Source organism: Ambystoma mexicanum, chromosome 6q (genome assembly GCF_040938575.1).
Source record: "Ambystoma mexicanum isolate Mex_15411 chromosome 6q, UKY_AmexF1_1, whole genome shotgun sequence".
Classification (NCBI taxonomy): domain Eukaryota; kingdom Metazoa; phylum Chordata; class Amphibia; order Caudata; family Ambystomatidae; genus Ambystoma; species Ambystoma mexicanum.
Window position 1 is genome coordinate 1217541546 of NC_090937.1, and position 15366 is coordinate 1217556911.

A 15366-nucleotide genomic window follows, 5' to 3' on the forward strand; every position below is an offset into this window, starting at 1 on the left:
CTGTTTATGATTTAATAATAACGGATAAGAGACACATTTTGGATATAAATGTTGTATCCGAGAGATTTAGATGAGATTGTTTGCAAAGAGATTAGGACATGCAACATGTTGGAAAACTGCGTGTTAGTGGTGAATAATAAGATCAGGAAGAAATACATTCCTCTGCTTATATTGTAAATAGAGATGAAGTTGATATAGATGCGATGTATGATTTGCTATGTTTGAAGTCACAAAACCATTTTTTTTTTAGACCTAATGTTTCTTTGTTTTTTAGAATATTGAAACTATGGCTGTTATCACGTGATGACATACGTGAAAACCAGAGAATATACAACAATGATTAAGTGCCCTGAAGACAGCACCAGCAGGATATATAATGTGGATTCTTTCATGTGTATATTTTTTTGATTAAGAGTCATGCTGGTCCTAGAAACACATTTATGAAGTGTTGGCACAGTCTCTTGCCCGTACAAATTAAGAGGGGCAATAATAACATCAGTGGTGGTCAAGATAGATAAACACCCTAAAGGGTTTGAAATGTTAGCCTTTTTTCCAGGCAGACAACATATATATATACACAGAGATGTGTTTCAGAATGTGTTCTGATTATAATGTCGAGCCTTTTTAGAGAAATATATTGTGATGTGTAATGTGTTTTTTTGATGAAAATTCAAATATGTATATTTTTGATAGTTACATGGTTATTCGCCCTTTTTATGGTTAGGGGGTGAACATGACAAAGTGCATATGCATCTATAATTACTCACTCTGAGCAGAAAGGGAAGGAAGCTGTTTTGTGGAACTCCGTAGGTTTTTGTGCTTTACTGTCCTCACCCACACAGCCCCTAAAAAGAAGACTACTTTAGCTCAAGATAGCTTATGATATAGGACAACCCTTTGGTTGGTAGAGCTAATTAGCTTGTTAATATGGAAAATGTAAATATAGTATCCTTTACGGATGAACAGTTTAAGAAATTCTTCGAACTGCCGTCGATTCTGGGACAGCCCACTCCGGCAACAGCCAATCCCACACCGCCTAATACCAACGATTTGGATCTTTTGACTCAAAAAGTAAAAAAACGTATACGTATGGAATCCCATGGCCAGTTAATGGTGGAATACCTGAATGCAGGGGTGATTCCGGAGGGTCTTCAAGTGAAGAATATACCCAGGTTTTTCTTAGACAATCCCAAATTCATGGCTAATTTTAGCGGTGTAGGGAATAAATGTTCCTGTGATTGGATTATTTTGGTTATATCGACGGCGGAGGAAGAAGCAAAAAAACAGAAACTAGACCTAGCAGAATTAGAGAAAAAAATCCAAGAGGAGTCAATAATACCTAATGTAAAAGCATGACTAGAGAAAATAGAAGAGGATATGGGGAAATTTAAGACCTTCGCTATGGACAAGAAGTTGTGGAAACTCAAGAAAGATGTCCAAAATTACAAGGAAGAGGTCACATATCCTTACTTGGTCCCAGGTTTCTTTGCGTAAAGCAATATGAACCAAGGTCAGAATCAGGGCTCCAACATCAGACGCCCTTACAGGAAATTTGTTGCCTTTTCTAATTCGTCACACAGCAGTGATGGATGTTCAAGTGCAGGCCCTGCAAACACAGGGAACCTGCAGAGAGGCCCTTTTCAGAACCGGGGCAGACGATGGAAGAACCGCCAACTGGGCAACCATGGGATGCGAACCTGCCAGTGGCAACCGGGACCACCGACATGGTGATCCCGATTTTCAATTTGAGCAACCACATCCTCACGCCGGCAGACATTCGGGTTTTAAGCAAAGGCCTTTCCTTTGTACCAGTGAACAAAGCCGACCTCTTCACTACTGAAGTAGAAATGACAATTTGTTTTGGACCATTCGCTTGAAGTACTTTTTCAAAGACCACGATGACCAAAGACCACGGGAGAGTAGTGTCTCGGGTTTAAAACCACCTTCCACGTTCACCCCATTATCTTCGATGGTCTCTCCGGAGATTATCAGTTTCGATAATAAGATTATCAGAGAGATGAAAACACTTGTTATGACAAAAAATAGTCACAAAGATAATTTGTCCAAAGAAGAAAGAATAGCTATGAAAGACTTAGCTGACAATAACATGTTTGTGATAAAACCATCAGACAAGGGTGGGGGTGTGGTCTTGTGGGGTATAGAGAAATACCGTGCCGAAGCCAAGAAACACCTTCAGAGAGCGATTTTCTACAAACCATTACCAAGTGACCCCACTCCCAGAATTCGGAAGGAAATTGAGAGTCTTATGAGCCATAAAGAAAGTGAAGGGTGGATAGATGCTGATGAAAAAGTTTTTTTGACACAGCATCATCCTATTACACCTGCCTTCTATTGCCTACCTAAGATTCATAAACACAGCAAGGACCCCCCTGGTCGCCCTATCGTGGCAGCGATTGGCTCAATTCTAGAGCCTTTATCGGTATATACTGACTTTTTTCTAAGACCATTTGCGAAAACAATGTGTTCCTTCATCCAAGATACAACACAAATGATCAAGGTGTTAGACACCATAAGTGTGGGAGCAGACAACATCTTAGTCACCCTAGATGTTGAGGCATTATATACGAGCATTCCTCAGATGAAATGTGTCGATATAATGGGAAAGTACCTAGAACAGAGAGAGGACAAGACAGTTCCATCAGCATTTATTTTGGAATGCATTAGACTTGCCCTCACGAATAATTTCTTCATTGAAACAGAATACATTTTATTTGCAGCAACATGGTACTAGTATGGGCTCAAGTTTCGCACCAGATTTGACGAACCTCTTCATGGCTGACCTCGAGATACATTCAGTATATCCACAAAATAACCTGTTTAAACATTTGATGAAAGTGTGGGTTTGTTACATCGACGATGTGTTCATGCTATGGGGAGGGAACTCATCGGAGCTTGATTCATTCCTAACTTGGGTTAACGAGCAAGAACAGTGCATTAACTTCACCATGAGCTCAGACAATGAAAATATCTCGTTTTTAGATCTCGAGATCTACAAAGATGCAAACAATAGGTTTGGTACAACGTTGTTCAGAAAAGCCACAGATAAGAACACTTTATTATTGTTTGGGAGTTTTCACCCTCAGTCCCTGCGCCAAAACGTACCTTTTGGCCAGTTTTTGCGTGTTAGAAGAAACTGCACTCACAGGGAGGATTTTGATGCTAATAGCAAAGATCTATCAACTAGACTGCAAGCAAGAGGGTATCCACCATTCATCGTACATAGGTCAATGTAAAGAGCCAAAAATACTGAAAGACAGGATTGCCTCGTCCCACGCCCACGAGTTGCAGAAGATAAGATCACATGTGTCTCCACGTTTTCACCGTTCAGCAATGATTTGCGTAGGTGTATACTTAAACACTGGAGCATCATCAACACTGATGATTTCTCCATTAATAAACTACCGTTTGCGTTTCGTCTCATGCTGAATCTGAGAGACAAATTGGTACACACCAACAGAACATCGAAGGAGGGTAGTCCCATGACTCAACCGACATTGTGGAATTTGCCACCGGTGGTGGATCATTACGCATGTGGCAAGTGTTCGGTGTGTAAACTAACATCGAATATGAAATATGTAGATTTGAAAGGGAGAAAATGGGTGCTTAAAAACTTCACAAACTGCAATTAGAAGAGGGTAGTATATGGTATAAGGTGCCCTTGCGGGTTACTGTATATTGGCAAAACCAAGAGGCCCATTCGACAGAGGATCTGCGAGCACAGATCCTGTGTGAAAAATCAGGTACCGGAAAAACCTCTAGTAGCACACTTCAAGGGTGCTCATCACAATGTAGACGACATCCACTGGTTTATTATTGAAATGATACTCCCCCAACCAAGAGTAGGCAATAGAGATCTCAATCTCAGACAAGCTGAACAAAAATTGATTTACTCATTGGATACCGTAAAAAACGGTTTTGAACATTTCCATTGAATGGGCCTTATTTATCGACCACAAAAAATAATTGGCCACACCTAGACACATGAGAAGTTACATAATTCTGATGAGGTATAGCACTAAAAGAAACTCTGACATGTAACCCCCTGAGAGAACGTCCGCTAGGCATTGTAAGCCTTTCTTTTGGATGATGGACTACGCCATAGCCAGTCATTTCATTCAATCTATTCCAAGCCGAGTGCCATATTAGGTACAGGATCAGTTTGACGTTGGCGGACCCTGCAAACATACATTGAGGGACGCTTTGTATGAGACATCATGACAAATGTAGGTATTGTTTTTTACATGGCGGTACTTGTAAATGCTAAGGTGTAGGATTTTTTAACACATATAAAGACAAACACGCGAAATAGTAAAACGTTGGACACAGCCAGCTCCAAGATGGCGGACGTTAACATCACAGAAATGATGGCCGATCACGTGAGATCACGACGCACGCTTTTGCGAGCGTCACACGTGATACGATGCCCACTGCTATTTAGAATGGCCTACAGCGAACAACGCTCACTCTGCTGCATCGATATAACAGGCGAGAGTGCGCACCACGAATGCTAGACTGCGATGACACATATCCCCTGTGACGTAAGAGCAATGCTCCGGCAGTAGTAATGGTCCACTGTCCCCCCGAGAAGAAACTTTACTCTTCTTTCCTCTGTCCCATTAGGCTAGCGTCAACACTTCGGCACGTATCAATAAATAAGGCCCGAAGTGAAGGATCCCATATATGGCACTCTGAAAAGATACACTTTGGGGCATTCCATCTGGTAGGCCTAATGCAAGAGAGGGCATATGAATGTAATGTTCCCAGGAGGTCTCGTGAAAATTCTAAAAATACACGTCCATTTACCTCCTCACAGAATGAAATAGTTGGAGCTGATACACAGACAACATTGCCAGTTTCTCTGTCAGGAATTAGGTTTCCGCAGTCAGCGCATGAAGTGAAGCAATTACCACTTTGGCAAGTCATGATGTAAAGAGTCAGCAGTAGGTAAGCACTCATTAAGTGCCCGTATTTCTGAATTTAATGATTGATTTCAGACACCTAAATGGGAGATAGGGATAGACTCCTCTCAAATGCAGTACCCATCCACAAGTGGTGAAGGAAATAGGACTGGAATAAAGAGAACTGTTTATGATTTAATAATAATGGATAAGAGACACATTTTGGATATAAATGTTGTATCCGAGAGATTTAGATGAGATTGTTTGCAAAGAGATTAGGACATGCAACATGTTGGAAAACTGCGTGTTAGTGATGAATAATGAGATCACGAAGAAATACCTTCCTCTGCTTATATTGTAAATAGAGATGAAGTTGATATAGATGCAATGTATGATTTGCTATGTTTGAAGTCACACAACCATGTTTTCTAGACCAAATGTTTGTTTGTGTTTTAGAATATTGAAACTATGGCTGTTATCACGTGATGACATATGTGAAAACCAGAGAATATACAACAAAGATTAAGTGCCCTGAAGACAGCACCAGCAGGATATATAATGTGGATTGTTTCATGTGTATATTTTTTTGATTAAGAGTCATGCTGGTCCTAGAAACACATTTATGAAGTGTTAACACAGTCTCTTGCCCGTACACATTAAGAGGGGCAATAATAACATCAGTGGTGGTCAGGATAGATAAACACCCTAGAGGGTTTGAAGTGTTAGCCTTTTTTCCAGGCAGACAACATATATATACACAGAGATGTGTTTCAGAATGTGTTCTGATTATAATGTCGAGCCTTTTTAGAGAATTATATTGTGATGTGTAATGTGTTTTTTTGATGAAAATTAAAATATGTATATTTTTGATAATTAGATGGTTATTCGCCCTTTTTTTGGTTAGGGGGTGAACATAACAAAGTGCATATGCATCTATAATTACTCACTCTGAGCAGAAACGGAAGGAAGCTGTTTTGTGGGACTCCGTAGGTTTTTGCGCTTTACTGTCCTCACCCACACAGCCCCTTAAAAGAGGACTACTTTAGCTCAAGATAGCTTATGCTTTAATCACCAGTAATTCCTTATCTGTGATTGTGTAGTTCAACCCGGGGACTGAAAATGTGCGGGACCAGAATGCAATGGGGTGTAGTTGTCCTGTTTCAGGGTCTCATTGTGACAACACTTCTCCCATGGCTATTTTTGAAGCTTCTGTCTCAACTATGGGAGGCTTCTTCAGCTTCTGTCGACCAATGCAATTTCGATTTTTCTTTAAAAAGGAGCTAATTGGATGTACAATTTGTGAAAACCCAGGTATAAACCGACTGTAAAAGTTGGCGAATCCGAGCACGCTTTGCACTCCTTTCGTGGATGTTGATGAGGGCCATTGGAGGATTGCATCCACCTTTCGTGTATCCATATGTGTGCCTTGTGATGTGAGCATGAAACCGAGAAACTCGACCTCGGTTACATGGAATAAAACAGTTTTCCAACTTAGCATACAATTGGTGTTGTCGAAGCTTCTCTAAGACTGCCCGGACATGGCCTACATGTTCTTCCATGGAATTTGAGTAGATAAGTATGTCGTCAATGTTAACAAGAGCACAAACATCCAGTAGTTCATGGAGTACATCATTCATAAAGAATTGGAGCGCCATGGGGGCATTGCATAGCCCAATGGGCATGGCCTGGTATTCAAAGAGGGCGTACTTTGTGCAGAAGACCATTTTCCACTCGTCTCCCTCTTTTACTCTTATAAGATGGTATGCTCCTCTTAAATCCAGTTTTGTATAGATTTGAGCATGTTTCACTTGGTCCAGGAGCTCTGGTGTAAGGGGTAAAGGATATCGATTTTTACTGTGATCTGATTGATGGCTCTATAGTCGATGCAAGTTCTTAAGTCCCCCTCCTTTTTAGGCACAAACAATAAGGGCAAGGAGGCAGGTGACTTGGACGGTTGAATGAAACCGTTCACCTGGTACTGATCCAGGTAAGTTCTAAGATGCTAATTTTCCTGTTCTGTCAGAGCGTAAATTCGGCTGCAAGGGATCTGGGCTCCGTGTACTAGATCTATTTGACAATCATAGTGTCTGTGCGGAGGCAGAACATTGGCTTGCTCTTTTTTGAAGACATCCTGGTAATATTGGTATTCAAGCGGTAAGGAGCTGATGAGGCCGAACACGATTCCTTTCTTCGGTTTCAGATTGGTGTCATCTTTTTTGTAACATGTGTCATCACAATCATGAGGAAATGTCCGAACTCGTTTTCGCCAGTCGATCCTAGGATTGTCGGTCTCCAGCCAGGGCATTCCCAATATCATCTGGAACTGAAGAGCACTGATCAGATCAAAAGTAATGTCCTATTGATGCCCTTCTTGATTTTCTCCGTGTATTGTGTCACCAGGCCGGATGATAGCTGAGAACCATCCATAGCAGGGATGTTTTCTGATTTCTGCTTCTGTCGGAGAGGAAGGCCTATTCGGAGAACCAAATCTTCGTCAATGTAGTTACCCACAGCTCCACAATCAATATATGCCTCCAAGGCATGTATTTTTGATGGTTGCTTGTGATTCACCAAAAGTACTGGAAGCACTAGATGTGAGGTCTGTATGGATTCCTTTTTCCTGCTCGACAAGCTGACCCCTACACTTGCCGGGCATTGGCGTTTCCCGAGTTCTGTTCTTCTTCTTCATCAGTTTTGTCTGTTGCCCCAAACATTTTCTTGGGTGGTTTTACCGGGCAGTCACGGAGGAAGTGACCTGCTTGTCCACAATATAAGCAAAGCTGTTGTTGTCTTCTTTTTTCCCTTTCTGCTTTGGTAAGGGAACTTCGTAATCCACCAATTTGCATTGGCTCAGACTGTTCATGTGGTTTAGTTTGATTCTCACAAGGTTGTATGTAAACTGACCGTCCCTCTCATCTAGCTCGATCCATTTTCCGATTCTGCAACCTATGATCGAGTTGCACCGTCAGGTCTATGTAGTCCGCACACCTCACAGGGGGTTTCACAACTTGCTCCAACACATCCTTAAGTTCTCCACATAACCCTCGGTAAAATAGTCCAGTCCTCGTCTCTTCTGGCCAGGTGGTCTGGGCTATGAGACGATTAAAGTTTGCAATATAGGTTAATAGATCTTGACTCCCTTGTTTGAGTGACAACAACTCCCAAGCTTGTCCTTGAGTATGACGGGCAAACAATTTCTCCATCTCATGTCGGAAATTCCCAAAGTTCCGGAAAATATGGTCATCTTGATTAACCAAAGGTATAGACCAGCCCTCCACACTACCTCCTAAATACGAGAGTACAAACGCCACTTTGGCTTGGTTGTTAGGAAAGGCTCCTGGTCTGCACAGAAAATGAAGGCAACATTGTTTCATAAATACAGCAAACTTGTTTGGGTTGCTGATGAAGTGTTCATGAGGGGCTAGATGCACTTCTCCTGGAAGAGCCACCTGAACCTGTGTTGATTGTTGTGGTGTGGAAAAACGAGAAGAATTGGTCACTCCAGGCAGTGCAACCTGTCCTGCTTGTGCTTGTAGCATTTGTCTCGCCAATTTGTCAGTTCTTTCTCAAGTTACAATAAGATCCCTCCGTAATGCATTGGTTTCCTATCTTGAAGCATGTACTTCAGCCTGTAATTCCCCTAGTAAAAGGGCTAACTGATCTGTTTCTGAAGTTACCATAACACCCAGGCAGAGAGTATTAGGGGCTGTGCGTTCTAATATGCTCACCTGGTCTCTGTGTAGGTGTTGGGGCATGGTTGCAGCCCTCCCTGAACTTGAATCACCCCCTTCAGTCATCTCCCTCAGTAGAAAAGCTGTGAGCGGTGGTACATGGTGATATTGCTCCTGCGTGGAGATAAGAGTGTATGAGTGTGCCAATCTGTGATTGTTGTACCTCTCGAACCCTACACCCCAAGGTACGGTTTATGTGAGCATACACCGGCCCATAAAGCTCACCTGTGAATTATGGAAGATAAGCTCTCCGTCCTGCTATTTCTGGCAGGGTCGCGTCAATGGGATCTAGTTCCTTCACTGATCCCTGATAAGGGTTAGTCCAGTCCAGCTGTGACTATAATTCTCCCTGTGATTGGGAAATCTTTCCTGAGCTCTTGCAACGCTGTTCGTTCTGTTTAATGTCGTTATATGTTGCTCCTATTTATGCCCGCAATAATGTCTCTCTTCTATTTTCTTCCCTTAGATGGAAATGCGGCTTCAATGCAGATGCGAGACGCGAGACAGAAGATGCGAGATGCGGCCGGATATTAGATGGATGCTACCGCAATGTTCAACATCAGGTAAGTGATGGTTTAAGGAAAAGCACAAAGTATGGCGAAGCGCAACCTTAAACTGACTGTTTTTTCGATGTCTAACCTTGTATTCTGTTTTTCCTTGCAGGTGCTGCTGTTGACGATGGAGGGTGTCGTGCTGCAGTGCCAAGATGAAGATTTTGGCGTTCCGGAAAGTGTAAAGAGGAATACTTGGTTCGCCGAACAGATATACAGGTAAGAACAGCTTCCTCCAGTTGGTAAGTATGCTGACAGGAAGCAGGATGTCCAGGAAGCAGGATCTGCAAAGGTAAGTCTGACCTCAGGCGACAGTGAGTGTTACGCTGCTTGCAAGTGCAGAATAACACGAAGCGTCTGTCTTGTGGATCGGGGCAGCTTATATAGCTGAGATTGTGGCAAGCCCATTAGGGCCGGCTTACCAGCCACACCCTACCACTCCTAGAGAGTGAGCACGTGCAAAGGCAATCCATTAGCAGCCACACCCAAGAATACATTTAGGGCTGCTTAATGGATAGAATGTGCAATGTTAATGCATCCTGCTTAATGGATGGAATGTTCAAGGTTAATGCATCTGAAGTGCTATGTCCATAATAAAAGCTTTTTGGTGTTAAATGGATGTTCTTGTTTACTTTTGTTCATGAGCCTGGCACCAAAGGTGCCAGGCCAGTGTCCACCCAGGTCTTCTGTGCATGCGACCCCTGCATGCCTGTGCCCCTGACTTCATGACCATGACACAATTTTTTCTCCAAAAGACAGTGATCATACAGGACACAACAAAATCTCTGGCAATCATAGCTCCTGAGTCTGTGTCATTTTGTTTTGTTTCTTAGTGACATCACAACCGCCAACCCATCCCAAAAACCTAAGGGCCGTCTCCATTGGGTACATCGGGTGATACCACCAATGGAAATCCCCTATGTGAGTTATTCTGTTGGTCTTCCCATGTCAGGTGGGTTTGCCTGAGACTTCACCAAAAACTATCTGTTACTTAGTTTCAGGTTTGCATAATGACCATTGGCCCCGCCAACATTATACACCACCCACAGGTGTGAGCATGTGGATTAGCTGGAGCGGGTCCCCCAGGGCCTGGAACCCTGTACTGTTCACAGTGCTCGGTGTATCTTTTCTAGGTAATGGGAAAGACTGTGTGTCACCATTATTGCCACTGACATAGCCACCTAGACTGGGAGAGTGCCTGCAGGTTGCAATGTTCGGTCGACAACGCACGCATCAATCGTGTCTGCTATGCTGGGAACATCTCTTCTCACCATGAGTAGATGGCCATTTTTCGGCTCAGCTCAGTCACGTGGGTGAGGACCACGAAACTGAGCCTTTCGGTCTGCAATTATTTTAGGATTTTATTCTGTATTTCACAGGTGGCTCACTGCCTCAGAAATCAGGAATTTTCTACTGCCCTTGTCCTTGGCTGCCAACACTGTCTCTGTGCTTCTTGCTGCAGAGTCTGCATCACTTTCCCTATAATATGAGGCCTATGGCTTCATGTGAATTCACTACAACCCTTTTGTGGTTTCTTTATACGTTCTAATACTTCCTTTAGAGATTAGTATTGATTGAGCCCTTATAGGTTCCTTTTATGTCCTGCATCACCTTATGGCTAGTTGTGATGAAGCGCTTGCAAATTCTGTCCATGTACAATTTGCTTTCTTGCATTTCTGCATTTGGCTAGGGAAAAGGAAAAGCTTTTGACAGTATGCATATGTGCCTGTCTTCTATCTACAGAATTGTGTAAGCATGTTCTTCGTGTGTGCATGTGTGTCTGTTTAACTTTGTGTAGGCATGCAGGGTTACTTTGCGACTAATGTTGCTATGTCGTGTTGTCACTAGTTACATCCGCACGGCTGGTTGTTTTTATCAGTCAACCTGATCCAGTGATGAGGCACCTGTCTCTGCGAAGACATAAACTGGATAAGGTTTGAATAGTTGTCTAAGAGAATATCTGTTGCGATATGTGTAATACACTGGTTCACTCAGTGGTTGGCCAAACTGCGTGTGCCATCTCCTGTTGCTTATCGTTCGGGATGACATGCACCTAGGGGACATGAGGGCCAGGGGATCTGTTAGTTAACTTTCTCACCTACCTGGTTTCCTGGAGAGTGGCTGCCCCATGGAGGGGCTCCAATGTACAGTCTGGAGAAGGTTGGGAAGATAGTCATTGCTTACGTGTGATGCTGCATAATATGTGCCTCAGGCGGGCTGTTCCATTGCCTGCTGAGGAGGATGTGGCACTGGAAGACTCAAAGGAGGAGGATAACAAGACATGGCCGGCAGCCCAGCACAGGATTGATTTTCAGAAGGAAGGGATGGGCGCTTGCATCATCAGGAACTGATAGACATTTTTTTCTGAAATATAATATGCACAGTGCACAATGTAAAGAGACATCACTATAGTAAAATCTCTGATACGACGCAAAAGACTGTCAGATTTTTACTTGTAATGCAAACTCCATTTTGTAGGTAAGTGACACCAACGTCCTACATCAACCCTTACTTACCAACGCCCATGTTCTCCATCCATCCTCACTCCCCAACACCTCTGTCCTCTGTGCACCCTCACTCCCCAACACCCATGTCCTCCCTCCACCCTCACTTCTCAACACCCATGTCCTCACTTCCCAACACCCATGTCTTACCTTCACCCTCATTCTCCAAAACCTTTGTCCTCCCTCCACCCTTACACAAAACTCGATGCCCACAGATAAGGATGTTACTACTCGCCCCGTGTCTCTGCATCAGATGGAGACTCAGGTGTATGTATGGCAGTGCGTTGAGTCCAGCGTCTTGGACTCGTGGCAAGGGATCCGTTTGTTGGGGTGGCAGAGGTTGAGCCAAAAGAATCAAGTCCATGGATGTGTTGCAGTGTCAGTAGCAGAGCAGTTGCATAGAATCATTGTCTCCAGATATGGACTCAGTTAGCTCTCGCGCTCTCTGGCCAATCACAGTATTTGAAGCAGTGCTTTCCGTGAGGTATCTGCACTGCACTGGCGACCAAGTTCCCTTGGAGATGCACAGTGTACTGCATCTTGAATTGCTTGGCCATGCTGCAGTTTCAGGTCTGAGTACTCTTCCAGCCATTTTCCCGTAAAAATCGAGATAGATCATACAATAAATTAGTATGATTTTCTTTGTATATTAGGTAAGCTTGTGTACATAAAATTTGCATTTTCTTTATCAGTAAGATGTAATATAAAAACTATTCATTTTCATACATGTTTGTGGATGTTTTATATAAATGTATATTTTTTTTACAAATCTAGATCTATGAATGGAATGTCAAAGTCCTACATGGGCTGTGTTTCCATTTCAAATTGTGATCACCAGTAACATGGTACAGATTTATCTTTTTACACATTACCTTTTGGAAACGTGACTGCTATTATCTTCATTTTTCATATCCATTGTATTCTCCCTTCACCAAAATAAACTTAATCAGAGGTTGAAATTTAGTTTTTATTTCATAGAGCATGTACAAAGATCAAAATAAGTGTGCAGTAATAGTCCAAATTGAGAACCTATTGCATTAATCCTCATTGTCATCTTCCTCGTCCAACTACTGTGTTAGTAATTTGTAGTATTACCTGTACTCATGCCAGTATTTTGTTAGATCTCAATATCAAATTGAAAACAGAAAGGAACAATCCCACATCGTGTGGGTAGTATGCTTACTACATCTGAATAATCCACACATTTTACAGTATTTACTCTTTCCTTTATTCAGTCAACACAAATATAGATTTTATACCAATGCAACCCTCTTACTCATCCCAAAACTTTACTAGATCTCAATGTCAATATAGAAACAGAAAGCAACAATCTCACACATTGTGGGTAGTTTGCTTATCACATCTGAATAATGTATAGTATTTAAAATCTTTACTCTTTTCTTTAGTCACTTGTTGCATATTTAGATCTGATGTCTCGGTATCAACCCAGAAATATAAAGTGGGTAGTGTGGGGATCTCTGGTTATAAAATAAGGATATTATGATAGAGAAATGTGCACTTTGTTCCTGATCTGTTGTGGGCAATGAGAATGTAAGATCTAGCTGCAAGATTTCTCTCATGAATCAAGATCTTCAACTATTGGATGTGGAAACGTGACTTCTATCTCTCTATCATTTTGATTCAATCCTCTCAACCAAGATGCCTCTCCAAAAATCTCACAACTCAAATCTCTCTCCTAAACCATCCTATATTTCCTATACTCTTTATGCTAATGATCTATGTCTCTACTTTTCTTCCAAAATGTCCATTCAAAATGCTCTCACAAATTACCTTCTCACCCCCACCTGCTCACTTTTCTCCTCCACCTCTGCCCTCCTAACCTGTGTCAATCTCTTACCTTCCCCTATTAGCCCTGATGAGATTCTAACCCTTCTTGTGTCCCCATCGACTCTCTATCCCCACACATAGTGAAAGTTATAGCTTGCAGTGTTGCTCCATATATTACTTCCCTCTTCAATTCTTCTCTTGACAGTGCCACTTTTTCATCACTCTGCAAATTGGCTACCTTACCCTTAATAGATTTGGCTTAGAATTGTCCTGCCAACTTTCATCCTTTCCCTCTTCTGTGTCACTGTTCCAAAATCCTGGAGAGTGTAGTTTTCAACTGACTCAATGAATTCCTTGACATGCACAGTGTGCAAGATCCTCTTCAATCTGGTGTTTGACCTCTGCACTTTACTGTTTCAGCTCTCCTCAATGTCAGCAACTACATCTTTCCCACCAGTCATTCTAACCATTCATCTATTCATATTCTTCTTGAGCTCGCTGCTGCCTTCGATACCATAAGCTGTTCTGGCCGTCTCACAACACTATCTCAATACTATCTGTCAAAGGCAATAGGGACAAGTCTCTTACTTGGTCTGCTTCATATGTAACTCCCAGACAATTACAGGTGTCCTGGGACAGCCTTACCTCCGGATTTACCCCCCCATACTGTTGGTGTTCCTCAATGGTCAGTGCTGGGTCTACTTCTCTTCACTCTCTATTACTCTGTTCTTGGCACCTTCACCTCCTCCTATGAAGTTTCCTGTCATGTCTTCATTGATGACACTTAGTTCTTCTTCTCCTTTCCCTCCTTATCTGACAAGCTAAAGTCAAAAATGTCTGACTGTTCTCCGCTATCAAATACTGGAAGGCATCTCACTCGCTCATGTTCAATTACACTAAGACTGAAACTCCTTACTTCCCATCCAAACAAGCTATCACTTCATCTCCCCCTCTTCCATTGTTCTATTATTCTCTTCTGACTACCTCCCCTACTCTGCTTCTGCACATAACCTTAGTGTCATCTTTGGCCCAACATACAACTTCTCTCTCTTCATTTCCAAATATGCTACTGTGGCCAAACTTAATCACCTCAACATCAGATAAATAGGACATCTTCTTCCCTTCAACACTGTTAAGCACCTAATCACCAATTTAGTACCCTCTTCATCTGACTACTATGGAAATTATGGCCTTCCCAAATATGCTGTTTCACCACTCGAAAAAATCCTCAACTTTGCTGCCTGTACACTCTTCAACCTTCCTAGCTTCAGCGCCACCTCCACAGACAGTCTTCAGTAATGCTGGTTATCTATGAGACAGAGGGCAAAGTATAAACTCCTTCTTATCATCTTGAAAACTAAACACAGACTTGTCATACCATACCTCTCACACCATCTGAGGCTGTACCCTCCCCATTGCTCTCTATGATCATCCTTGGCTCACCACATTGCCCACTCTCATGCCCCTTGCACTCCCTCTTGTTTCGCCTCTATTCCACTCCTCACTCCCATACTCTGGAATGTTCTTTCATCTGCCTCTCTGCACTAATCCCACTCTATCTATATTTAAATCCAACCTCCTACCTCTACTCCTTTCAGAAGAACCACGTGCATAGCATTCTATGCCAGGACATCTCCCTGTTCTTCTCTCCCCCTACCTCTCTAAGACAACCCCACAGCACCCCTTCATCCCAAAATGTAGCACTTCATCCACTATCTCGCACCCTGAAATACTTGTGTATGGGCGCACTATAAACACAATATCATATCATATATCTCGTTCCTATATTAGGCTTTATTGTGCTTGTCCCTGGTTCATGTTTCTACCACACCTGCATCAGCTGGTCTTATATTCACATTCTCTCAGCCATGGT